At 45.4% G+C, this 27,619-nt stretch overlaps 1 pseudogene; it reads left to right on the top strand.

Moving 5' to 3' along the window:
- Positions 1-27,619, top strand: LOC103697205 (annotated as a pseudogene).

The following is a 27,619-nucleotide window of genomic DNA, read 5'->3' as shown; positions in this document are numbered from 1 at the left end:
GATAGTGAGGATGTTAGGCTTGAGAGAATTCTGAAGGAGGCCGCCATGGAAGATAAAACAGTAATCTTGACCACCTTGAATGCTGCATGGGCTTCTTCTGGATCAATTATTGATCTCTTCATTGAGAGTTCCGGCTTGGTGATGGTACACCTAGACTTCTGAACCACCTGGTGATAATTGCATGGGACCAGAAGGCATACATGCGATGCATGTCCATACACTTCCATTGCTTTGCCCTTATTACAGATGGAGTGGATTCCTCAGAAGAGGAGCGTTTTATGACTCTCGGATATTTGAACATGATGTGGAGAAGGATAGAGTTTTTGCGAGTAGTCCTTGAGAAGGGATATAACTTCATTTTCTCGGTACATTCATTTACTTTCATGTATCTAAGCTTTTAACAGTTTACTTTTCATGGCAAAGAACTAGGGACAGTGGTATTTTTTTTCCCATAACATAATCATTTTTGGAAATGTCTTTAAACATGTATGCAAATACATGCCTGATATACTGACATTTTTTTTTTGGTACATGGATATACTGACATATTTAGCATGGTATCAGTTGTGGTTCATTTAATCTTGAACTTGTTTATTTATGAATCTTTTTATATATCTCTTGGCCAGCAACTAAGTTTCATGGAATCTTATTGGGGCTTTTAGATGGAAAGTCATGGCTATCTGATACCTTCCCTAAATGCTATGGATGCGCACTAGAAAAGGTTTTGGATTGGGAGGTTCCATGATTTGACATACCAGTTTCCTTTATTTTGCAAGCTTGTGACACTCCCAATGTTCTCTATTTGTACTCTAGAATATTTTCTATTATTACAAAATTTATCTTATGCATCAAATTTTTTCCGCACTTGTCCATATTAAAGAACTTTATCAGTTAATGCATGCATGTTAAAAATGGGAGGATTTTATCTGTATTTCAATTTATTTCAACAAATTCTTTTATTCCAGAACTTCTCATTCATTAACCATATACTCCAATAGTGATACTATTGCATGTAAACCTATAGTAATTTCTTTATGCTCCTTGTTTGGAGTAATATAGAGTTGCATACACGTACATGAGTATCAGTTTTTCTCTTCAACAGCAATGTCTGTATAAGATAATATGACTTTCTCTATTGCCATGCGATAACACTACTGTTGCCTAAGAAGATATTAAACATATTAGTTCACTAAGAATGAAAATGGTGTTGATCCTTAATAGTGTTCTATACATATCTTTCCAAACAATTTTGAAGAGTATCACTATTATCACAAAACTTTTTTTCAGTCTGAATTATCTGGTTTTTTCTGGAGTTATAATCAATCAATGGATGGATTTATTACTATCTCCATCCTTTTCTTTTAAACCTTTGAATTTGTTTTGGCCTACTGACTGGTGAGAAATGATGTTAAGTTTTGTGTTGATTCACTTCCAACTAAATCCAAAGTTTACCATGTCATATATCTGTCAGATTTCCTCTATAAGATAGTTTACTTGTTTGATAATACTTCTGATCTTGTATGGTGTGGTAGAGTTTAGCATAAATTCATACTCTCTTCTTCTTATTTTCTGTTCCTGATGACCTGCAATACTCACCGCTATCTAGAACTGAAAATGATTTGGTGTGGAACAAATTTTATTATTCATCCAAATCAATATCTGTATTTATTCAGGCCTTTTTTTTTCATGGTCGCGACTGTTGTATTGTAGTAGGTCGGGGGAAGCTAATACTATTACGAATATTAAATTGATAGTGAAATTTGTTTCTGTTTATTTTCTAAATGGGCATAGACGCGAATGAGATACTAATCACATGCATGTGTTTAAACAGATATGAATGCAAGTCATATATTAGTTATATCTTTATTTCTTCCAAACAGATCTGGATGCAAGTCAGGTATTAGTTATATTCATATCTATTCTATGTGAATATGTGTATGAATCGGATATTAGTTTGAATTCAAATCAGATTTTTGAGCAAAGTTCAATAACGACAACCAAGGTTGCAAAAAATGGATTTCGTTTTGGCCATCTATGGGGACTCTGTTGTTGGTAGCTTGAACAGATTTGGAAGTTTCACTCCATGTTTGAATAAAAATATTGAAAAAGTTTGAATAAAAGGAAAAAAAAAAGTTATTACCAAACATTTTACAGAAGTTTGTGTTATCTAAGTGCTTTCTTTGTTTAGTTTCAACTACCTCAATTTGAAGTAAATATTATATATTAATGATGTTTATTAAGTATGCAGGTATTTTCTACTAAGAGCATAATTAGTCTTTACTTAAACTTTAGTTGCTCGGAAATACATTATATGTAGTTATTTTTGAGCTTGTGATGCCTAGTGCATTGAAATCTTTCTTCACTTTTTTTGATACAAAACATATTGAATTTGGATATTTTTCCCATATTCTTGAGGTTAAATAGTTATTTTTCAAATACACGTTGTTGGGGGAGCGCAGCTTCCCCCCCGAGTGCATGAGAACCTTGCCGTCAGAGGACCGGATGACGGCCGACCTTGGGCGGCCGAGCTCGGTGCCCGACCCCGGAACATCTGACCCGAAGAGCTCCCGACCTCGGAAGTCCGCCCTCGCCGCCCACCTGCCGCGGTTGCATCCTGCCAAAGTCTGGTCAGGGGCCATACCCTGCCACCGCCTCTGGCATTTAATGCGCATGACCTCTGCAAAGCCCTGACTCACTCAACAATTAATGTGTATCTCCGACTCACTCAACAATTAATGTGTATCGCCGGCTCACTCAACAATCAATGCGCGTGGCTCCTGTTAACTACAAATCCTCAGTCCTCCACGGCAAATTGGCTCGGCAGCGTTCAGTCAGCCGTGACAACTCTCTGATCCCGGCCTCACCTCCGACATCGAAGCATTAATTCACCTGATCGCGTACCAACTCGAGCGACGTGCTAAGCCGTACGGCGACCTCGCCCCATCACATCACAGGTAATCCGACCCCCCTATAAAGAGGAACCCCTCCTTCTCAATGGGGGGTTGAACGCAGAAGAAAGGAAGCAGAACGCTTCTTTCCTCTTCCTCTCTCCCAAATTTAAACCTCCTCTAACTTAAGCATCGGAGGGCCGGCGCCGGAAACCCCGGCCACCGGCTTTTTGTAGGTTCCCCTCCACGGAGGACGCCGCTCGCCGATAGATCGCCGCCCGCCAGAGTTCGCCGAAGCTCCTCCTCCTCAGCCGACGGCCGCCCCCGGGTCCAATTTCCAGCAACAGTTGGCGCTAGAGGAAGGGCCCGAGTCGCGGTCATGAAGTTGAGAAGTAAGGGAGCCTCCAATGCTTCCCGGCGTTCCCCGCATAGTCCTGGACAATTGTCCAGAATTCGCCTTCTCCGACTGATCCGGATCCCCAAGCTCTGCCGGAACAGTTCAACGCTCTGGTACAACAAGTCTAGCCTTGGCCGCCGCCGTCTAAGGCTTGCGGCGCGAGGAAGCCCTGCCTACGCTCATCCGCAGGCCCAGGTCCCGCCGGTGCTTCCTCCGAACGGCCCGATTCTCCGAGGTCAGAACCTTCACGGCTCTTCCAGGGCCAACAACGAAGAGCAAGTGTCTCCCCGGAGAGAGCTGCCGGGGGGATCTTCAGACAGAAGACCCCAGCTCTTCGAAGCTGAGTCGGCACCGGACCACCGCGAGCCGGAGCAAACTACAGCGACAATTCCCCGGGCTGGGGAGCTCGACAGGAAAGTCGAGAACCTGGAGCGCCAGATTGAAGCGCTCCGCAGCGGGAAAGCAAGGCATGAGGGGGACTTTGAATTCACCACCAAGTCCCCCTTTTCCCGCCAGATTGAGGACGAGCCGGTCCCCTCGAGGTTCAAGATGCCTCAAGTGGAGCCTTACAGCGGAACCACCGACCCCCTCGACCACCTGGAAAGCTACCGGGCTCTCATGGCCCTGCAAGGTTCCTCGGAGGCCGTGCTTTGCAAGGCCTTCCCAGCGACCCTCCGGGGGACAGCCCGGCTCTGATTTTCGGGCTGAAGCCAAGCACGGTATCCTCTTTCGAGCAGCTCGGCAGGCAGTTCGCCACCAACTTTGCTGCCAGCCGACGCCAGCGGCGGACGTCGGATCCCTCCTAGATATCAAGCAGAAGGAGGGAATCCCTCAAGGAGTATCTTGACCGCTTCACCTCCGCCACGTGGGAAGTTCGCGAGCTCGACCAGTCAATAGCCATGTCGGCACTAAAAACTGGGGCTCGTTCCTACAGATTCCTCTTCTCTATCGAGAAGAGCTTCCCTGCCGACTTCACCGAGATGCTGGCCCGAGCTCGGAAGTATGCTAAGGCCGAGGAGGCTATTGCCTTCAGGCGGGGTACAACGGAACAAGCTTCAAAGAAGCAGAAGAAACGTCGCGAAGAGCGCGGCCGTCAAAGAAGCCGGTCCCCCCGCCGAGAGAAGAACCTCCCCCGGCTGGAAAGCCCGCCTCGACAGCGGGGACAGTTTCGACCGAGGTCCCCGCCTCGGCCCCGGGCCGAGATTCTGATGGAGATTGAAGGTTGGGACTTTTTTCGACCTCCGCCTCCTATGCGGGATACAGGAGTTCCCGCAATCAGGAAGTACTGTCGCTTCCACCGAGACCACGGGCACGACACGGAGGACTGTTTTCAGCTCCGAGATGAGATTGAGGCGCTTATTCGCCGCGGAGTACTCAATCGGTTCGTAAGGAACCGACGTGAGGAAAGAAGGCCGGTGGGAAAATGCCATACCACCCGAAAACCCGAATGACAACAGGCCCATCGCCGGCACCATCAATGTAATTGGAGGGACCTCGGCTGGAGAGCCAGCCTGGGAAGGAATCCCCCAAAGCGCCAGCGGCACTTCTGAACCATCTCGTTCTCGGATGAGGACTTGGAAGGGGTTGAGACCCCTCAGATGACGCTGTGGTCATCTCTATGATTATAAATAAGTTTGATGTAAAACGTGTCTTGGTTGACAATGGAAGCTCAGCTAATGTTTTGTATTACCACGCCTACCAAAAAATGGGGTCAACAGGAAGCCAGCTTCGGAAAATAAATGCCCCACTGGTCGGATTTACTGGGGACTCGGTCCCGGTCGAGGGCGAGATAGCTTTCTTGTGACGGTCGGCCTCGCCCCCCGAGAAAGTACAGTAAGGACGGACTTTCTTGTGGTCCGCCTACCCTCGTCCTACAACGCCATCCTCGGACGATCAGGGCTAAATGCCTTCGGGCCGTGGTCTCAACTTGTCACCTACTCGTGCGATTCCCTACCAACCAAGGAGTAGGCGAGGTCCACGAGAACCAACTGATGGCTAAACGGTGCTATATGGCGAGCTGTAAAGCAAAGCAATCAACTGAAGAGTCGAGTCGGCAAGAGCTATCAGCCGAGGCGCCAACTCAAGCAATGGGCCGCTCGCTACCCATAGAAACCTTGGACGCGAGGGACGACCTCTGGAAGAAGCAAGTAAAGCCCGGTGAGCTTCTCATTCAAATTCCTCTACGAGAAAATTTTCCGAGCTAACCGTGCAGGTCGGCTCCGGCCTTGGTGCTCGCGAGAGAGATAGGCCTCATCAGCTTCTTACGGGACAATGTTGATGTCTTTGCCTGGTCTCCGCCGACCATACCAGGAATCGATCCTGAGGTCATGGTCCACCGACTCCAGGTGAAGCCGACCTGCAGGCCTGTAAACAGAAAAAACGGAGCTCTGCCCCGGAACGGCAGCAAGCCGCAGCCGAGGAAGTGAATAAGCTCCTTGAGGCCGGCTTCATCCGGGAGGTCTCCTACCCAGACTGGCTTGCCAATATAGTCCTCGTGAAGAAGGCCAACGGAAAATGGCGCATGTGCGTGGACTACACCGACCTGAACAAGGCCTGCCCGAAGGATAGTTTCCCCCTCCCCAATATTGACCAGCTCGTTGATTGCACCTTGGGACATCAGCTGCTGACCTTTATAAACGCCTTCTCGGGGTACAATCAGATCCGAATGGCGCAGAAGATGAGGAGAAGACGGCCTTCATCACCGACAAAGGCACCTATTGTTACAAAGTGATGCCATTCGGGCTGAAGAATGCCGGAGCCACATACCAAAGGTTGGTCAGCCAAATCTTTGAAGACCAGATCGGCCGAAATATAGAAGTCTACGTGGATGACATGCTGGTGAAGAGCCGAGCGGCGGAACGCCATGTGGCCGACCTCAATGAAACATTCTCCAAGCTCCGGAAATATCAAATGAAGCTCAAACCCCGCAAAGTGCGCATTCGGAGTTACCTTGGGCAAATTCTTGGGCTTCATAGTAACCCAGCGTGGAATCGAAGCCAACTCCGAGAAAATCAGAGCGCTGCAAGAGATGACTCCTCCAAGGACAGTTAAAGAAGTGCAGCGGCTCACCGGGCGGGTCGCCGCCTTGGGGAGATTTGTCTTCCGATCGGCCGAGCGCTACCTCCCTTTCTTCAAGATTCTTAAGCGGCCAAAGAACTTCCTGTGGTCGGAGGAATGCCAGCAAGCCTTTGAAGGACTCAGGCGCCTTCTGGCCTCTCCCCCGCTACTCACCAAGCCTCGGCGGGGCGAGGTTCTTTACTTGTATCTGGCCGTCTCCCCGGTCGCAGTGAGCTCAGTCCTGGTCTGGGAAGAGGACAAGCTCCAGAAAGCCAGTCTACTATACCAGCCGAGTCCTCAGGGATGCTGAGACCCGATATTCTAAGCTTGAGAAGACAATTTTTGCCCTGATCATTTTAGCTTGGAGACTCCGGCCTTATTTTCAAGCACATACCATAGCCATACTGACCGACCAGCCTATGAAGCAAATACTGCAAAAGTCGGATCGTGCTGGAAGGGTTGCCAAATGGGCGGTTGAGCTCGGGGAGTTCGACCTTGAATACCGCCCCAGACCAGCCATTAAAGCTCAGGTACTAGCCGACTTCATCGTGGAGTGCACCTTACCGGACGACCCCGAGCTGCCACTCACACCCACAGAGGAGACCCCGAGGCTGCCATGGGTCCTATATGCGGACGGCTCTTCGGACCTCGGGGGGTAGCGGAGCGGGACTCATCCTCACCAGCCCGGATGGGGTGATGGCTGAGCAAGCCCTACGCCTCGAGTTTCCAGCCTCAAACAACGAGGCCAGAATACGAGGCGCTCATTGCCGGACTCAAATTGGCGAAGGAGCTGAAGGTGGAAGACCTAAAGGCCTTCAGTGACTCCCAGCTAATAGTAAGCCAGGTCCAGGGAGACTTCGAAGCAAAGGAGCCATCGATGCGGAAATATCTCCAAAAGGTGCGGAAACTTACGTCCGCCCTAGGTTCCTTCAGCATCTAGCACATTCCCAGAGCGGGAGAATCTCAGGGCGGACCAATTGTCTAAGCTGGCGACCTTCCCGCATGAGTGAGCTTTCCAAGGCAACGGTGCTCGAATATCTCCGAACACCCAGCACAGAGGAACCTGAACCAACCATGTGCATCGACTTCGAGCCAAGCTGGATCAACGGGTTCGTCCGCTATCTCCAGGATGGGACCCTCCCTCACGACGAGCTGGAGGCCCGCCGGATCAGGCGTCAAGCTCCCCGGTACGTCCTATATGAGAACAAGCTCTATCGTCGGTCATTTATTTCTCCTCTTCTTAGATGTCTCCGCCCCTCGGAGGCAGACTACGCCCTCCGAGAGGTCCATGAAGGAATTTGTGGAAAACCACCTGGGAGGCCGGGCACTAGCCCATAAGATCCTGCGGCAAGGATACCTTTTGGCCCACGCTTCAGAAAGACGCAACGGACTTTGTCCGGAAGTGTGACCAGTGTCAACGGAACGCCAACATCCAGCGCCGACCTTCGGCCCCGCTGACCTCAATTATCGCCCCCTGGCCATTTGCCTAGTGAGGAATTGATATTCTGGGGGCCCCTTCCCCCTAGCCACCGGGCAAAGAAAATTTCTGGTCGTCTCCATCGACTACTTCACCAAATGGGTCGAAGCTGAACCTGTGGCCCGGATCACCGAGCAAAAAATGCGGGACTTCGTTTGGAAGTTCATAATATGCAGATTCGGACTCCCCCGTATCCTTATATCAGATAACGGCCGCCAGTTCGACAATGTTCGATTCAGAGAGTTCTGCTCCGAGCTTGGCATCGACCACCGCTTCACCTCGGTCGCGCATCCTCAGACAAATGGAGAAACCGAGGTAACGAATCGAACTATTTTGCAGGGGCTCAGGGCTAGGCTTGATCGGTCCAAAGGACAGTGGGTCGAGGACCTGTACAACGTACTCTGGGCTTACCGGACTACGTTCCGAATTACCCACTGGTGAGACCCCCTTCAACCTGGCATACGGCACGGAGGTCGTTATCCCGCTGGAAATCGGCCTTCCCTCCTCAAGGGTGGAGCACTACGATGCCGACTCCAACTCTTTCCGGCTCAGGAATAACTTGGACCTTGTCGAAGAGACACGAGAGGTTCGCCCGAGTCCGAATGGCAAGGTACCAGCAGAAAACGGCCCAGTACTACAACTCCAGAGTCAAGCCCAAGCTCTTCAAGGTGGGGGACCTCGTCCTCAGGAGAGCCGAAGCTTCTCAGCCCGCCGAGCAAGGAAAGCTCACCCCGAACTGGGAAGGACCGTATCAAATCGCTCGAGTGCAACGACCCAGAGCGTACAAGTTGAAATCTCTTGAAGGAACCCCTATCCCGCGAAGCTGGAATTCCGAGAATCTACGGATGTATTACCAATAAAATCCCAAGGGGTTCCGGGCGATCAGGAACATGGATCCTGTCTCCTCTTTACAATGATTTGTCTCCTCACAATGATTATGATTATGTCTCCTCTAATATTGGGTCGTTTGTGATCCTCAGATACCCCGACTAAGGTCGGAATGCCCCGTGCGTCGACCGTAGAGTCTCAAACTCCCTCGACCTCGGAAAGCGCCACCAGGTCGACGATGAGCCCAAACTCCCTCGGCCCCATACTCGATACCCCGACTAAGTTCGGGATGCCCCGAGTGTCGACCGTAGAGTCCCAAACTTCCTCGACCTCGGGAAGCGTCGCAGGTCGACAGAGCGTTCCCAGACCCCTCGACCTGGCGCACGATTTCTCGACCAAGGTCGGGATGCCCCGAGGGTTGACCGTAGAGTCCCAAACTCCCTCGACCTCGGAAAGCGTCGCAGGTAGACAGAGCGTCCCCAGACCCCTCGACCTGGCGCATGATTCCTCGACTAAGGTCGGGATGCTCCGAGTGTCGATCGTAGAGTCCCAAACTTCTTGACCTCGAGAAGCGTCACGGGTCGAGAGTGCGGCCCCAGACCCCTCGATCTCGTGTACGATCCCTCAACTAAGTTTGAGATGCCCCGAGTGCCGACCATAGAGATCCAAACTCCCTCGTCCTCGGGAAGCGACGCCAGGTTGATAGCAAACCCAAGCCCCCTCGACCTCGGCGCTCGATACCCCGACCAAGGTCGGGATGCCCCGTGAGTCGACCGTAGAGTTCCGAACTCCCTCGACCTCGGGAAGTACTGCCAAGCTGACGACGAGCTCACGCCCCCCCTCAATTCGAGGAAACCGGGGACAGTGCCTTGATGGTCCTCCAGGACATTCAACAGCAACAACGGAGCAACGCTCGCGAAAGCTTTCGACAACGGCAATACCACCTGGTTCAATTGGTATTCCCGAAATAGACCCCAAGCTAAAGGGTGACTTCGAAGGCCGGCCAGGAAATAAAGCGATCTACTCCGTTACGAGGCGCGCAATCTCGGAGGTGCAAGAGGTACATCCCACTTGACACCCGCCTTGTTATATTCATCTACCTATGTATTGCCAACAAAATCCCGATTGAGATCGGGACCTCATCCCGGCCAAGGCCGGGTCGCCCCTACGAGTTGATCCAAGACCGAGGTCCCACCGACCTCGTGCACGCTTCCTCTACCGGTGGCCCCCATGACAACTCATGCAAACCTTTTTGAGTAAGGACCTGATTCGGCCCCCATACGTTGAGACATCGATGTCGACCTGTGAAGATGACCTCGATCACGGACGTGCTGATCGAGATCAAGAGGGCTGAGGTACTCTTTACAGGTTCCGACTTCGCTGGCCAGAATCTCGGCAGAGCCCGAGGGCAATAACCATAAAAACCCCGATGACAGTTTGACTATTGGCTCATGCTCCCCTTCAGGGAACGGCCCTAACATTTTTTCGGACCTACGCTCCAAAAAGCCAAACTCAAAAGCTTGGCCAAATACCCCGATAGCGACCTATGCAAATCTAACAAGGCCCCCTCTCGGGGGTCCGAGGCCCGAGCTTGGTGCCTCAGAAATCCAAAAACCAAACCCGGAGACCTCTGCGAGCTTCAAATCCGAGCTCCAAGACTTGGTGAAGCTTCCTAGAATCCAAGCTCAGAGCCTCCTCTAATCAGCGTAATCGGAACTTAGACACTTAAAACAAGTTAGGGGAAAGAAAAGCAAAACACAGCCAAGAAGCATGTCTTCATTGACAAGCAGCCCAAAGGCTAGGATACAAAGTCGAGGGTCGGTAAAACAATAAGTTGAAGTACCGGCCTCGCTTACAATTGAAGAAAATAAAAGGGAAAAATAAGCGCAGAAGGGCGAAAGAAAACCTTTTCATTAGTAAAGTGCCGGAAGGCTAAGTACAAAATTGGAGGTCGGCCGTTCAACAAATTTGAAGGCCGACCTCATTTACAACAAAAGGAAGATAAAAGTCTAAGTCCTAAGGGACGGCAGTTGCGTTGGCGTCACCCTCGGGATCATCTATGGCGATGACCTGGGGACCTTCGGCGGACATGGGCTGTCTGCGGCGGGGACCTCGGCGGGCGCCTCGGGAGCGTCCTCGGTGATTTCGCGAGGGAGAGCCTCCGTCATCGCCGGCGCGGCTACGTCCGCCTCAGCCTCGGCAGACCCCTCGGACGCGAGGGCAGCAGGAACATCGTCGTCGGAGGCGGCGCCCAACCTCATCCTTGGACGAATCGTTGAGAGATCGAGCTGGAGGCAGTACCGAGCCATCTGCCTCCGAAAGTTGTCGAAGCCATGGAGGAACCCATCCACGGTCTCCTCCTCTAGCATGTCGCGGAATTCGTCCGAGTCCTTGAAGAAGTCCACGGTATGCTCAGCTCGCTCGAGTGCCCTCCTTTCCCGGGCCTCAAGTTGCTCGACCTTCAGGCGCAAGACCCCGCCCTCGTATTTGAGGCCCGCAACCTCGGACTGAGCCTCCGCCAGACGCGCCTCCGATGCGCGCAGGGCCGACTTGGCCAGGGAATGAGCAGCCCTTTCCTCCTCGAGCTCCTCAACAATGGCCAGTCGCCCAGCCTCCGTCGCTTCCCTCCGCGCTTCAGCCTCAGCCAGCGCGGCCTCCAACTCGGTGACCCTCTTCTTGGCCGGCTCCAACTGCCGGCTGAGTCGCCGAGTCTCCTCCTGACATCCTTGGGTGATGAATACCAAGGTGTCGACTTCGTGAATGTGCTGCAAGAGAAAAGAGAGAAAGCGATTATAAGTAAAAAACATACAATATGTATACTAGTAGCCGAAGGAAGATTAAGGGAATGGCTTACCCGAACAGTATTGCGATAGGTACCGTCGACGATCTCTTCCAGCGATAAGTTCCGGAACTCGGCCCGGTCCGCTGGAAGCATGGCGCGCCGAAACACTGCACGCGCGACATCGGCATCGTGGAAGGCCGAGCTCCCCTCAAGGAGTGGGGACCCTGGCTCGGCTGATTCCCCCCTTTGGCCCCTTGAAGAGCTCGGCTCGTCCGAGCTGGGGACCTCGGGGCCCCTGCTCGGCTCGGGCCCCGAACGCCGCGGCTGGATTACTGTCGGCCCTCCCTGCTGGGCGACAGGGACAGGACAGGATGGGCCGCCGAGCCCGCATCACCGGCGGCCGACACCCGCCCTCGAGCGGTTGCGGAGACCCCCGCCTCCGGGCCTTCCATCCCGGCCGAGGTAGAAGCGGCGGCCGACTTCGACTTCTTCCGAGGCTGGGGAATAGCCCCGCCGGCCTCGGCCTCCCGCCTTTTCAACCGGGAGAAGAGAGATGTGTTGCTGGTCGGCATGTGAGAAATGTCTGAAACAAAAAAGATTTTTCCTAAGTATCAGACCAACGTTAGAAGAGCAAGAGGCAAAGACGAAACAATACGACTACTCTTACCCTCGGGACGCGCCGAACTCAAGCCAACGCTCGCCAAGGCGCTCTCACTTAGGAGCTCGGTTAGGTTGAACCCCTTTCCGAGGCCCCGCAAAGCGTCAAGGACCCTCTGGTCCCTCCCCGAGGGCTCGGAGAGCCTGTTAAGGGCCTTCAGCCGGGGGTGCCCCTACCTCGGGTCAAATCCCCACGGCACCTCGGACGCAAGAAAGAAAAACTTCCCCTTTCACTCATGAATAGAGGAAGGGGCATCCTGAAAAAAGCGACATACCATCCCGAAAGGCGAAGTATAGCCACCCTCCATCCGCCGGGTTTGTCTTTAGTAAGAAACACCGGCGGAAAACGCTCACCGAAGTCGGGATCCCATGTGCAAGATAAAGGGACAAAAACCCGACTATGGTCTTTCACGAGTTCGGAGCGAGCTGTGCTGGGACGAGTTGGTACTCCACCAGCAAGCTGTTCACGAACTTGTGTAAGGGGAACCGCAAGCCGGCCCAGAGCGTTTCACGATGAATCGCGATCCGACCTGGGGGCGGCCGCGTCACCCTATCCTCCGGCCCTGCAGTTTCGAGACGAAACCCGGGCTGGAAAAAGAACCGGGAGCGGATTAACTCCAGCTCCTCCCCCGACAGACTAGATCCGACTTCCTCCGGACCAAAATCCATTTTGGAGAAAACAGAAGTAACCTAAAGACGAAAGAGACCGGAAAAGGAGAAAGAAGGAGAACCCCCTAGCTAACACAAAGAAGAAACCTTAGGGGGGAGTCGCCGGAAATCGCTCCGAGCACCACCGGCGAGATTCTGTTGAGAAAGAGGACGAAGGTGGAGACGGCGAAAAAGAGAAGGCAACCGAACAAGACTCCTCTTAGGGCTGGTTTGGGGGGGGTTTATATAGACCCCTCTAACGGCCCAGATCGGCGGGTTCGGTTTCCACCCCCCGTCTGGATCACGCCACGTGTCGGCCTCGGAAGCCGAAACACCGCATTCATTCCGGACCGATGCCTCGAGCGCAGAACCGAGGCGCCGTCCTATCGGATCTCGCAGCATCATCATGGATCCGCTGCGCCGGATCGCTCCGAAAGGCGAGCAGATGCCGCCCCCGCTCCCTTCATTTAAGAAGCCCCAGGACGCGTGGAGCGCCGATGTAATCTTAGCCTCCCAAATCCCCGTTCGACCGATATGAGATTAAATGCGTCCGACCTCGAGTAATTAGCCTAATCCTCGATCCCGGACTACCGGCTCGGCTTTAAATCCCGAGCGGCTGATCCAACACCCGACCTCAAGGCGATCGACCCAATAAATCTCCAGATCACACCACGTGTCCGCCTCAAGGATCGACACAGCATACTTATCTAGGGAAGACGCCTTGACTATAAGATCGAGGAGCCACCCCATCGGGTCCTGGGACCCCATCATGAGTTCGCCATACGAAACGACCACGAAGGGCCAAAAGGCGCAACCCCCTGTTATGAATACTTCGGGATGCGTGAGGGCGCCGACATAATTCAACTCTCCTCGATCTCAGTTACCGTAATAAAGACTTCTACTTTCCGTGCCCGAGCTTGCAAGCGGCTCGAACTCGGAAGTCGGAGGGTAGTGTTGGGGGAGCGCAGCTTCCCCCCCGAGTGCATGAGAACCTTGCCGTCAGAGGACCGGATGACGGCCGACCTCGGGCGGCCGAGCTCGGTGCCCGACCCCCGGAACATCTGACCCGAAGAGCTCCTGACCTCGGAAGTCCGCCCTCGCCGCCCACCTGCCGCGGTTGCATCCTGCCAAAGTCTGGTCAGGGGCCATACCCTGCCACCGCCTCTGGCATTTAATGCGCATGACCTCTGCAAACCCTCGACTTACTCAACAATTAATGTATATCTCCGACTCACTCAACAATTAATGTGTATCGCCGGCTCACTCAACAATCAATGCGCGTGGCTCCTGTTATCTACGGATCCTCAGTCCTCCACGGCAAATCGGCTCGGCAGCATTCAGTCAGCCGTGACAACTCTCTGATCCCGGCCTCACCTCCGACATCGAAGCATTAATTCACCTGATCGCGCACCAACTCGAGCGACGTGCTAAGCCGTACGGCGACCTTGCCCCATCACATCACAGGTAATCCGACCTCCCTATAAAGAGGAACCCTTCCTTCTCAATGGGGGGTTGAACGCAGAAGAAAGGAAGCAGAACGCTTCTTCCCTCTTCCTCTCTCCCAAATTTAAACCCCCTCTAACTTAAGCATCGGAGGGCCGGCGCCGGAAACCCCGGCCACCGGCTTTTTGCAGGTCCCTCCTCCACGGAGGACGCCGCTCGCCGATAGATCGCCGCCCACCAGAGTTCGCCAAAGCTCCTCCTCCTCAGCCGACGGCCGCCCCCGGGTCCAATTTCCAGCAACACACGTAATTATAGAATGCAATTATTATTTAATATAGAGAACAAGATGTTAATCTTGTGAAGCTTCTTGTGTTTAGTTCTTCATGTCAATCTTTATAAACAATTATAACAAGGGCCTTTTTGGAGGCCTTGACCCATTAAGGGATATGTTTATTATCTATCCCCTCTTTTAACTCAAGAAAATGAAATCAAGAACATTGAGAATTGATACTATATAAATTATCTACTTACATAACAATAATCGACAACTGTAATATAATAGTAAGCACCAATATAAAACATAAAAAAGTATCTATGGCTAGTGTCAATCAAGGGTTTAGGTCTTGGTGGGATGGTGGGGTGTCCCACCATCTTGAGTGTTGGGATGTAACATTGTCCCAAGTGTTGGATGGAATGGCCCACCATCTTGGATACCGAGTATTGGGGCATCCCACTATCCTTAGTGTTAGAGTGGGCCGGGATGTGGCGCATCCTATTCCACAAGAAAAAGGGATACCCCGTCTCACAGGAATTAAATCTTTTGTCTCAATCAGTTTTAAAATTGCCAAAATTGATCGGAACCCAAAATTGATCTCAATTGACCTATTGGTTTCGGCCGAAATATGAAATCTAGACAACTAAAAATAAGCGGTAAATCATACAGGATTGGGACAGTAAAGGAGTTGTAAATTGATGATTTGGCTACAATTTCAACAAGCATTCATGTGAAAGCATGAAATAGATAATAAGATTCCACACTTGCGAATATTTTTCAAACAAGAAAGTGAATAACAGTTATCTTGTCTAGAGAATTCAGATAATTAACAGTCCTCTCCTTGTTCATCATGCTGTCAATGTCCATGTTGGGCAAGTGCCTATGGACAGGTACAATAATAGGAGAAAATCAACAAAAAGAAAATGAATAATTCTGAATCAATATTGGCTGAGCTAGCAATTTAGGTTTTAAGGTGAAGATAAAATAAAAAGTTGTAAATGCAGAAATAAATAGGTGCTTGTCATGTTTCAACTAAATATTTGTAGAAGTTGGGTAGTTGGATATATACCAAATGCAAAATACAATTTGAAATATTTCATTGTGTTTATGAACCTTCTTACCTATTTAAATTAAATATTATTTCTTATAATTAGCATAAACAAAATAGAAAGCATGAATGGTATTAAAGGAAAAATGCACCTTAATGCCACAAAAGTATTGTAAACTTCAAATGGGAAAATAATTACCCATTTTGCAGATCTTACCCAATCTTGATGGTATATCAAGGCTTCAAGAGCCTCAGGATTCAGTGAACTTAGTAATATATTCACTCAGCCTCTTATGCTAAACATGGACTCCTATGCACATCTAGACATCGGAATGGTCAAAACGCCTTCTGCAACCTGAGCTAACATAGATTACTTTAGGACAGGCCATTGTACTTCCATCAGCTAATATGTCAAATTTGACATCACCTTCAACCTACTCTCTCACTATATATATATATATTGATCAGAGGAGTGGGTAGGAGTCCTACTTCTGCCTCCGTTCATTCTTTAAGCGAATCAGTTGTCTTGTGTTTTTAACTTGGATGGGTACTCAGTGAGATGTAGATTTGGCTAATCATGTTCGAGAAATACTTTTAGGATAGTAGTATCTATGTTTGATAGTGATGACTCTAAGTTTGATTTGTTCTGGAAAAATGTTATATTCCCTATATTTTATATAATACGATTGGATGTGAAAATTATTTGATATGATTTTAGGTCAGGTTAACATAAAAATTTAACACAAAACCTTGATCCATACTTGACCTAACCTTCAGGATTCTTTGACCCAAATCGACCCACAGAACTGAAACCAACTTGAGTTATCCATTCCTTGCTCTATTTGCATGATGTAATGCATGATGCAGCTCTGATCCTTCTCACTTCAATGCAAGGATTGCTAAACCGGTACCGAGTGCCGTACTGGTCGGCGCTCGATCCGGTTTGGTACCGGTTCGGTATCGGGCCCGTACCAAGAGAAAACCAACCAGAGCTGGAGAAGACGAAGAGAAAGAGAGAGTGAGCAGGGGAGGGAGGAGAAGGAGCACCGTGGATGCCTGCAGAGGGGATGCGGTTGCGTCAGAGGATGTGGCTGCAGCCTCGGCCTCCACTGCACCCCCGCGGCTTCTGCCGCCCCCTTGCGGCCCTCCACAGGTGTCTGCGGTGCTCCTTCTCCCTCCCTCCCTCCCTCGCTCGCTCTCTCTTTCTCTTCGTCTTCTCCGGCTCCGGCTGCGAACCGGTTTCAAAGCTAGAACTGTACTGGTAGGCCACCGGTATGGTTCGGAATGGGCGGAATCGTCTGGTTCGGGACGGTATTGGACGGTTCCGCATTCTTTGCTTCAATGGCACCGGATCCAACTTGCTCGAATCACCTGATCCAACATGAAATGTCCTGTTTTTACCTGGCCTTGTGGAACCTATAGTAGAGGAATGGAAAAAATCCCATCTCCATTTAGACCAATTCTTAATAGTTGATTGCAGGTCAAGCATGGTAAAAATCCTATATCCATTTTAGTGAGTGATAAAACATATAAACAAACAATTATGATAGTGGATACGAGGGTGCCATCTGGTTGACTTGGTAAAGTCATTGGGTGTTGGATACAATGACCTGGGTTCAATCCTTCCCTCCAACTTTGGGGAGGTTTCCTCCTGACCTTGTTCTCAAAGAGGAAAAAAAAAGGTTATGAAAGTGGATATTCAGATAAATCATGATGAAGTTTAATATTGATGACAGAAATATCAGGTTTGAGTCATACCACTGTACTAGCACGAGCCTGTCATTTTTTATTATTGCATTTGATAGATCAGAATGATAAAATAATAAACACACTCGAAATTCACTTTGAACTAAAATAAACTCAAAATAAATATAAATCATTTGTATTTTTGATATATGGAATCTTTGTTTTTGCTGGATATGTTATTGATTTTAGTTATTTTGTCCTATTCATTCTCTCCTCTAGAGTTCAGAAACAGTAAAAGAAAATCAATTTTAATTAAAACATGAGATAGTTAAGATTTGATCATTAAAGCAGTAGTTAGTGTCCACTTACTCTAATCCCCTTCTCATTAAAAACACTAAAAGCATAGTTAGAGACATGGATATCAAAGGTCTCATCATCTTCATTTGCTACCTATCTATTATAAAAAGTAAAAGAATAAATTAAATATATGATTTTTAAAACTATAAATAGTGAAACCATAAGAAATGTTGAACAAATGTGACATCAAAAACTAATTGCCTTCAGATTGAAACAACCAAGCTCAAGTAAATATCTTCAGTTTAATTTTTGGAGGGCGCTAGAAAATTGGTCTTCCAACCATGCTGAATGAATCTTCTAAGCAACTATTGATACAGGGATGACTAAGACATCATGAACCACTTTTGAAAGTTTATAAAATCAAATTTCATTCAATATCTACCATTGTAAAATATCAAATGGCTACTTTCTATCTGGCTGTTTATTCCAGAAATTGATCTGTTTTTGATTTGTTCTCAGTTCTCTTGAAGAATAGAACTCAAATTCAAAAATAAGTCTTAGTTCTGGATTGAAAGTATTTTGACAAAGTATTTTTTATATGTTACACAACATTGAATTTAATGTGTCACCTCCACTATATGATATATTGTCCTCATTCTTGTTATAACATTAGCGTAGCATCTGTAGTGGTTATTTCAGCTGTAGAAGAATGGCTCCTATTGTTAAAATGAACATAATTTTTCGTTTTACAATATTGATATGCTCTATGCCTTCAACACTATAAATTTTTGAACAAACATGCTCCATCAGTTTCTGCTTGTATATAGGATCATGAATCATGCAACGGCAAATTTGACATTTGATTCCTACTACTATTTCTCAAATCTGTACATTTTGTATGCCATTTTCTTCACAAAACTTTGTATCTATTTCTTCTATCGCATGCCAATAAACTTCCTATAAGCCAATAAGTTTCAAAGGGGATTCAAGGATTTTAAATAAGTACTTGTGGCATCACAAAGGACCTTCAGGAATCTATTCATTTTCATGTATTATTAGTTCATTCATCATTAGAAGGACAACAATGCGACACATATCCCCCAATAATAGAAGGGAAATGTGATGATAAATAACTGCATCCTCACCATAAGGAAATCTAGGTTCTATCTTGTTGGAACATTCTGTAGATACAATATATAAACTTTCTTAATTGCTTTTGTGTCTGTTACTTTTTCTCAAACTATCTCTAATCGTTTAGATGCTAGACCAAACCTCTGTTTTTAAACCATCTTGCACAATAAGGTTTCGAATAAATGCACCACATTGCACGTGAACATATTGCCATTACCATGACCATCTAGCCTTTTCTCAACTATTTTTTTGGGGTCGGCTTGATGGATCTTCATTTGCCAAGTATTCCCATTTAGGGCCATCTTTGTTGTCATTCCAAGTTTCAGAAAAGGAGACGCTTTCGCGCATATCAAATTTGGATCCATTTCATGGTTACTGACATGCTTTTACGACTGGTTGTCAGTCTAGGATCAACCCTCCACCTTCCTCACCCAGGCTTGAGACCAGCCATGGCGGTGTAAGGAAGAGAGCTAACTTTTGCATGAGAATTCGTTTTCAAAGTTAGCTATGCATATCCATCAAACTGTTATTTGGTGAAGTATTATCTGCTATCATTGATGACAACTTGTCCTCAGTGCCTCCTTCCTTTAAAAGACTAGAGTTGTTCTTTGCAAGTGCAACAATGGTGCTTGGAGGTGGTATATGTCTAAGATTATAACCTTCTTTTGTAATTTCCATTTTTTATTCATGCAGCAATGCTCAAGTTGCCATTTTTTTGTGATTCATGTCCTCAACTCAGTAGCAAAACTAATCCTTAATGTAACCAACTATAGTCATGGATGTATTGCTTTTTTCTCCTTGTTATAATTTCTTCATATTACCTTTACCTGTATTGCCTGTGATTACCAGATATGGCTATTTGACTATCAGCTTGACAATCTGAAATGGATAGTAATATTGTTTTTGCCATTGCTCTTTTCTCTCAGAAGATCCTTATTGAACAAATATGATCAAATTGACATTTCTACGATCACTATGGTTTTGAAAAATAGCTTTTGATGTGCATTATGTTTAGGGGTCTTTGGCCTTTAAGCATATTTCAGTTTTGCATTTTGCTTCGGTGTTCCATTTTTCCCAAGAATATATGTTTCTGGACAACTTTCACATTTTTCTCTTTTCCCATCTGGCCTAGACCCTAACATACAGAGTAAACCCAATATTCTGAAAATTTTTTCCTTCTTTTTAAACTCGGGGATATGTTGAAATTAATGTCTGCAATTTTATCATTTCCTTCAACCAAAATTTGGTTGGACATTTTTACCACATTATGCTACAAAAATAAGATAGAATATTCTGCAAACTATTGATATTTGAAATTAGTGTAGACCATAAACTGCAGCTTAAAAACTTGTTCTGCATTATGACAACTCCAAAGTGTCTCAAAGCTGAACTCTGTGGGCCTTTAACCAAAAGAAATCTGAAACTTTGTGAAAATTCTGCTATTTCTTGGTCATTTTTTCATTTGTTTGATTTCGGTGAGGTAGATTATTAGGATTTTGCTAGTTTTGGAAAAAAACTATTAGTATTTCTATCTTTGGTTCTCGGAAATTGAAGAATGGCTGTCAAAGAGATAGAAAGGTGGACTTTAAGTGAAAGAATGATGCTCAGGAAGCAGCACCCATTTTTCACTTTAATTGGACTAGATTCTAGAGCAAGGATAGAGGAACTGTTCTAAACTGCCCTGTTCGGAGCGTACTGAGCCATACTGGCAGTTGATCGGGACGGTTCCGCCCATGAAATTGAGAAACTGGCGAAGGAGGGGGGGAGAGAGAAGGACAATGAGGAAGAGAGAAAGAGAGTGGGAGTGGGAGGGAGAGGAAGAGGAAGGAGGGAGAAAGAAGGAGAGGGCCGCGGTGTCGGAATAGGGTCGAGTGACCGAGGAGAGGGGGCTTTCGAAACCCTCTCTTCTTCATGTGTCAGAATAAGGGCGGAGCCCCTGTTTCAAAAGGAAAGGGGCTTCGGCCCTTTATATATTTTCTGAATATTTTTAAAGTGAAGTTGCATCCACTGACAACTTCAATTATTAATTTCTTTTTTTTAAAATTTTTTAAAGTGAAATCAGTAGCTGTGACTAACATCACTTTAAAAAAATTCAAAAAAAATATAAATGGGGCTGAAACCCCTGTTTCCTTTCGAAATAGGGGCTTCGCCCTTATTCCGATGCATGGTGGATAGAGGGCTTCAAAAGCCCTCTCTTGCCCCTCCTTCGGCCGTGTTTTGGCACCTCCGCTCTCTCCCTCTATCTCCCTCCCTTCCTCTCCCTCTCTTTCTCTCTCTCTCCCTCTCTTTCTTTCTCCCTCTCCCCCTCCCATTGCCTGTCTCTCTGCCGCCCTCTCTCGCTTTCTCTCCCTCGTTTCCTCCCTCTTCCTCTCCCTCCCTCTCCCTATCTCTTTTCCTCTCTCCTTCTCTCTTTCCTCCTCTCTTGCTGGTTTCCCTGTCGGTTCATGCTAGAACAGTATGGCACGTGGGCGTACCATACTATATCTGGCCTATCAGCATAGGTTCTGATTTCGATACTATGTTCCTTACTCAACAGAGTTTCAATTTCTACAATTTTAGCTGATTCAATGGTTTGGGGTCTACTTTTGGTATTTTTCTTGAAATATGTGACTAAATCCAAAAAGCAACAAGTATAATTAGGGAGAAACAAGAAAAGGTAAAGAAATAAAAAATAAGTGAAGAAAAATAAATCAGTCGTAACTTTATAATCTATTGTAGTTTTTATAACAAGGGATGTACTGTTTGGGTGGTTTTGTATTGAAGCAACAAAAAATAATTAAAATCTACAATTTTCAAAAAATCATGTTTCATGTGAAAAAAGGTATTATTTACTATTTGATGGTAATCTAACACATGATAACAGAAATGACTATTGTGTTTAAAATAGCCAAGATCATGTTAGAATTATTACCCCTTTTTTTTCTTTTAGATCTCTGAAATTTGACATAGAGATGGTTGTAATTTCTCAAAACATGCAGAATCTAAGTTTGAAATAGAGGAAATGGTTCCCAACACTTTAAAAGATAAAAATTATCAAAGTATAGCGTAAACAACCTATTTATATATAAATTTGGCCTCATATGTTAGTTTTATATGAAATTTCAAAACATGGTTGGCAACCAGTCATAAAAAAAAAAATCAAGCTATGTACAGAATCCATACTAAAAATTTGTCAAATGTGGACTTATAAAGCCGATCACCAGTATTTGAGACAAGGTTTGGTGATTATGATTTGGTTGTGACAAATTTAACAGAAAAGTTAACCTCAAGATTCAAGAGGCTATTTTGCGATCGAGAGATTTTGAGAAATTAGAGGGTAAGAGTGGTTTGTAGAGTGAACCTGTCAAAGAGCGGATGACCTAGATTTAAGTGCAGTTTTTTTAAAATTTGGGATCAAATCTCCTTTCTAGGGTGATAACTTCACAAACCAAAAAGTTTTAGGCGTATTTCATGATTTCCACTTATGGATCTTGTATATCAATCTTTGCTATTTCAAAATCTTGTTAATCTATATGAAACTTTTATTTTTTATCTACAGCCTTTGTGTTTTTTTTTTCATGAAAAATAGGTACCTTTTCTGTTCTATTGTGAGTTACAGTTAAAACCTTAATTTGTTAGCAATTAGATGTGCTTAGTCTCATAGTTTATTGCTATGTGTGAAGATACATACACTGCTCAATATTTTGATGAGGTAATCAGATTTTCATGTTCCCAGAAAGTTCTATAGAAAAACAGATTATTTTATAGCCAATCTCAAATCAATACCACTTATTTGTGGATACTGATTTGCCTTCTCTGCCACTTGGGAAGTGGAATATTATCAAGCTAGCTGGTTCTATAAAGAAGTGGGTTCATATTCTGTTTTAGTTTGGTGAAATAATGTAGCGAACATCCTTAAAGATGAGGCTGAGATATCTTAATATATTTTAGAAGGAATACATGTGGTGGTTGATTTTTCACCACAGAGAACTGCAAGGATGTGCAATTGTTTGAACCCTTGAAATTCTTCTTTTTCCATTGTTTTACATGTCTTTTCATCGCCATTTTTGTATCTGAACTTTTTTCTTCATGGTCTCATTGTTTAACTGTTCTCATTCTTTAAGTAACAGTATTATAATTTATCAAATTCTTATCATCATGTTCAGAATTTGGCAATTTAATCTGATCCTAGGTACTTTGCAAATGCAATAGGCTCTTAAAATATTTATAGTGGTTGTGCTTTGTAATTAAATGCCCTATATCCAAAACTTGTTTATCTATTAGGCAAGTCCAATGGATGTTTTCTAAAATCTTAGATTTATGTAAAAGGGAATTTCAAAGCGAACGTCTAAAACTTTGAAATTCTCTATATAACAAGAGTTTATACAAATGTTCTTGGAATTTCTATTAGTAACCACTTATTTGAATTTTTGATGAGAAGGGGTCAAGGAACTCTGAAACTAACAATTCAATTCTTGTACAACAAGCTCATTTTTCTATTGTTGAGAGGGATAATTCTCCTATCATCATGCTTTGGTCTTTTTATAACATCAACCACCCACATACACTATCCTTTGTTCTGGGCCTTTGTTTTTTCAATCGCTTGGTGATGTTGATGTGGCCCTTCTTATAACTATGATAGAGATCTTCCTGCAGATTTGTAGTTTGAGTTGCTTATGTACCATATCATACGACTGGTGAAAGAACCCTTTGGGGGTGGAGACCTTGCAGAACCTTTGGTATGCTATAGGAGGAATGGGTTCTTTACTGGTAGTTGCCAGATTAAATTTGTAGTTGACAACGAAAACATTAAGGTGAATCTTTTCAACTCAGATCTGTTACTGATTCTTTTGTCATCTTTGTGGCTGTAAGCTACCATGCAAAACAGTAACAACTCATTTAGTAACAGGAATCACTGTTTCTGTGAAACCAAATATCATATTTTGCATTCACTTGTTGTCATTGCAGCATTGTCTTCATCAAGGTCCGCCGTACCGGTCCGGATCGGCGTACCGGTGGCCGGCCGGACCGGTACCGTACCGGTCCGGACCACTTTCTTTCCCATCAAAAAAAAAAAAAAAAACCACAGCGAGGCGCTGTGGTCCCCCCCCCCCAAAAAAAAACACCGTAGGTACGAGGCCGGTACCAAGCGGTACCGGCCGGTACGGTCTCCGTACCGGCCGGTTCACAGAAGAAAACCGGAAATACCGGTTTTCATCTGTGTCCGGTACCGGTCAGGGACCGGACCGGTACGTACCGGCCTGTACCGGCCGGTACGGACCGGTACGGCATTCCTTGGTCTTCATGATTGTGAACTAATTTGTTACAAGAATCGCCGAATTGGTATTGGTAGGCGTACCGGTCTCCTTAACACAACATGCCGCTGTGGCACCGGAACCGGTGTGGTTCGCACTGGTTCATAGCCCCGTTCGGTACACATCAAGTATCGCTTGGTTCAGGCCGATTCCGGCCCCATAGGGGTAGGAACCGTTTTTTAATGCTAACTGGACTGGTTCGATACGGGCTGAACCGGCCGGTGTGGGCTGGTCCGGTTCAGCATTTCTTGATTTGTTGCTCAAGAACACATTCACATATCAAAGGTTATCAAATATACTCATATTAAATTTGGAAAGAAATAGAAAATTGATTTGAAATGGGTGCCATGCTTGACGTCCAACTGCTGAGTTGTCAAAGATTTTTGACATATCACACGGTTAATTGCTTGTAACATTTTTTAGGAGACTTGTTTCTTTATCTTTTTAGGTCAGGTGCATTATGATAATCTCTCTCTCTCTCTCCGCCCACCCTCTCCCCCGCACACACGCTTTTCTCTTTGTCTGTGTGTTCATGCATATGTTTGCATGTCCTTGGGACGTTATGTGCTTCAAAATATAGATAAATTTAGTAATACTGTTGGACAATTCTTTTTGATGGTTTTCAGCAGAATAAAGAAAATGTAAAAAAAAAATCATGGTTCTGTGCTGATTTGTATAGTTTCAACTTTCACACCACTTAATTTATGAAAATATATTTATTGAATAACGGACTTTCCTGAATGTTTTTATTATTGGTTTAATTGCAGGATGCAGATATCATGTGGTTCCGGGATCCATTGCCACATTTTTATCCAGATGGAGATTTTCAGATAGCTTGTGATCACTACATGGGTGATGCCACTGATCTAGAGAACAGGCCTAATGGGGGATTCAACTATGTAAAGTCTAATAACCGAAGTATAGAATTTTATAAGTTTTGGTACTCATCACGCGAGAAACATCCTGGATCCCATGACCAGGACGTGCTTAATTTTATTAAGCATGACCCATTCCTCACAGAAATAGGAGTGAGAATTAGATTTTTGAGTACTGCTTATTTTGGTGGGATTTGTGAGCCAAGCAAAGATTTAAGTCAAGTTTGTACTATGCATGCAAACTGTTGTATTGGTTTGGGCAGCAAAATTCATGATTTAAGAATTATGCTTGATGATTGGAGAAACTATAAGTCACTGCCACCAAAAATAAAGAGATTTCGCCTGTATTCATGGAGGGTGCCACAAAATTGCAGGTAAGATGGACATTTTAGATTAAAACATAGAATACAATGTGTTATATATTATGCTATATTACATGACTGATATTTATATTTCTCTGTGCATTCCTTTGCACTCATTTCTTGTTTCTATTTTAATCTGATGTGGTGACATGCTCATTTTCTTTCAGTCTTGCTGAACTACATTCATGAACAAATTTGCTTGGAGAAGATTGATAGATGATGTGCAGCTGTAAATAATTTACGCATGTTCCAATCTATCACTTTTTTAGAGGTTAGTAGTAAGATAGATAGTTTCGTTTTTCTTAAGTTGGTGCATGCATTATTTACATTAGATCAGTAAAACAGAATTCATGCATGTTCCATTGAACTATTTTTGTAAATCTTATAACAAAACCAGATAGTGCTGTCTCTTTTAGGATGCACTTGTGGTTCTATTACATGAATGTGACTGTCAGTACAGTTGTCTAGCCGTGTGACTACCAGATGTTGGACTGATTTTCCATGGCCAACAAGCTTGTTGTCTTTCTTATTTGTTACTCGATAGGTCAATGAGGGTTTTCATAATTGAGACATGTTTTCTTATGCTTTTTCACAAATTATGCTGATGATAGCCTTACCATTGGTAAATATTAAAAACTAAGGGCCTGCTTGGTAATGATCCGCTATATCTGGCAGGATCAGGAGGGGAAGAGAGCGCTGGAGGGGGAAGGAGGTAGCAAGAGAAGAAAGGAGATCACCGGTGTCGCAGGCCCAGTCCTCATAGGATTAAAGAAAACGACCACTCCAGGTCGTGGACATCGGGGCTCTCGACCCCTTCCCCTCTCCCTCTATGCTTCCACTACCTCCTCCTCTCCCCCTCTGGCACTTTCTTCCCTCCCGATCCAGCTGGATCGGGTAGATCGTTCCGCGCCCTAAATGTGTAATCATAATTTCTTGATCCATTGATTTATCTGTGGATAGCAGATGCAGTTAATTTTCCAGTAAATACTAGATTAGAAACTCCTTTTGATGAGTTACCAATAAACAAATGCTCAGTTCATCTTACCTAGATGGCTTCAATTTTGGAGATTTGCTATGCCTCACGTCCTGTTATCTTCTCGTTCATGTATTTTCTTGTACTTCTCTTTCAGTATGGTTTTTCTCTTTCGTGATTGCCATATTTCACATTGCAGGTGCATAGCCTTCATTGACGACGTGGTAGAAAGGCACCAGTTTTTTGTGGAATTTTGCAAGATTACATATTTCCTTGGTCTTTGCCACATGAATACTTGATTGGTGAAAACTGAGACCGGAGAATATCAAAAACGGGAAAACAGAAGAGGGGAACTACTGAATCCAGCAACTCGAGCATACGCGAGAAAGTTCTCTAATCAGGACTTGTATACTCCTTGCCAATATTTGTATCTGTAAAATTTTATATATTAGTGAATCTAAATAATCATTCATTTCCTTTTGCTGGTGATGCAGTTCCCGTTTGTTGCTCAATTATCATTGCAGATTCTGTTTGAATTTGGAGAAGAATACCTACATGTCAACTAGGCATTGTTGCAGCATGCTGCACCAGAAATGATTTTAATATTGTGGTGAACAAGTTCATGCAGCATACAGGCACCCTGTTTTGGGGGCTTGACATTCCATAAGTAGTCCTTAATCAAGGGACCTCATTCCTGATAAGATCTAAGAATCTCATCATCTTTGTTATGAGCATGAATTACCTTGCATTTGGAATAAAGCTAGTGCACTTCTTGATCATAGAAATAGCTCAGCACAGATTCATGCCTGAAACCATAATGATGGTTCAGATATCTTTTGAAAGTTGTAACTTACAGCAGCGTGTCTAATATGCCCATCTGCTTGTTTCACCCATATTTATAATCTCCAAAAGCAGTTTTTGTTTTCCTAATGGTCCATTAAGTATGCAAAGAACCTTGTTCTTTTACATGCAGGTATGGAACCAGGGACCGAGCTAATTGCAACATCCATGGGTAAAGGTAATGGAATATCGTATCTGAAGAGGAGCAGATAGCAGAAAAGGATCCACAACAAAATATTCATTTGCAACCATTCTCCCAACTCTCACTCAATTTGTTTCATCTGCAGATTCAACTGGTTCACAGCTTGCTCATTTTGTGAGTAATAATTTTGGATTGTCATATGGCTAGTAAATTCATTTTTTTCCAGCAAATAATTGTGTTATATTTATAAACTTCTGTGGTTCTCATTCCAGTAAACCCAAAAAACCAGGCTATGCAGGTGAGTCTGAAAGAAGAAAATGACTGAAAGACAAGCAAACATCTTCTCTTCTACCGGATGGAGCGACAAACATTATGATTTTGGACTTAAGAGGCCTCCATTATGTCTATTACTCACTATTATAATAGCAATCAAGCAACAATAATAATGCATCATTCCTTTCCATTGTCTATAGATATGAAATTTCAATAACACACAGCAAAATTTATTCTCAAAATAATA

The sequence above is a fragment of the Phoenix dactylifera genome, unplaced genomic scaffold (assembly GCF_009389715.1).
Source record: "Phoenix dactylifera cultivar Barhee BC4 unplaced genomic scaffold, palm_55x_up_171113_PBpolish2nd_filt_p 002223F, whole genome shotgun sequence".
Lineage (NCBI taxonomy): Eukaryota > Viridiplantae > Streptophyta > Magnoliopsida > Arecales > Arecaceae > Phoenix > Phoenix dactylifera.
The sequence above is the reverse complement of the archived record's forward strand: the minus strand, read 5'-3'. Positions and strand labels throughout refer to the sequence as shown.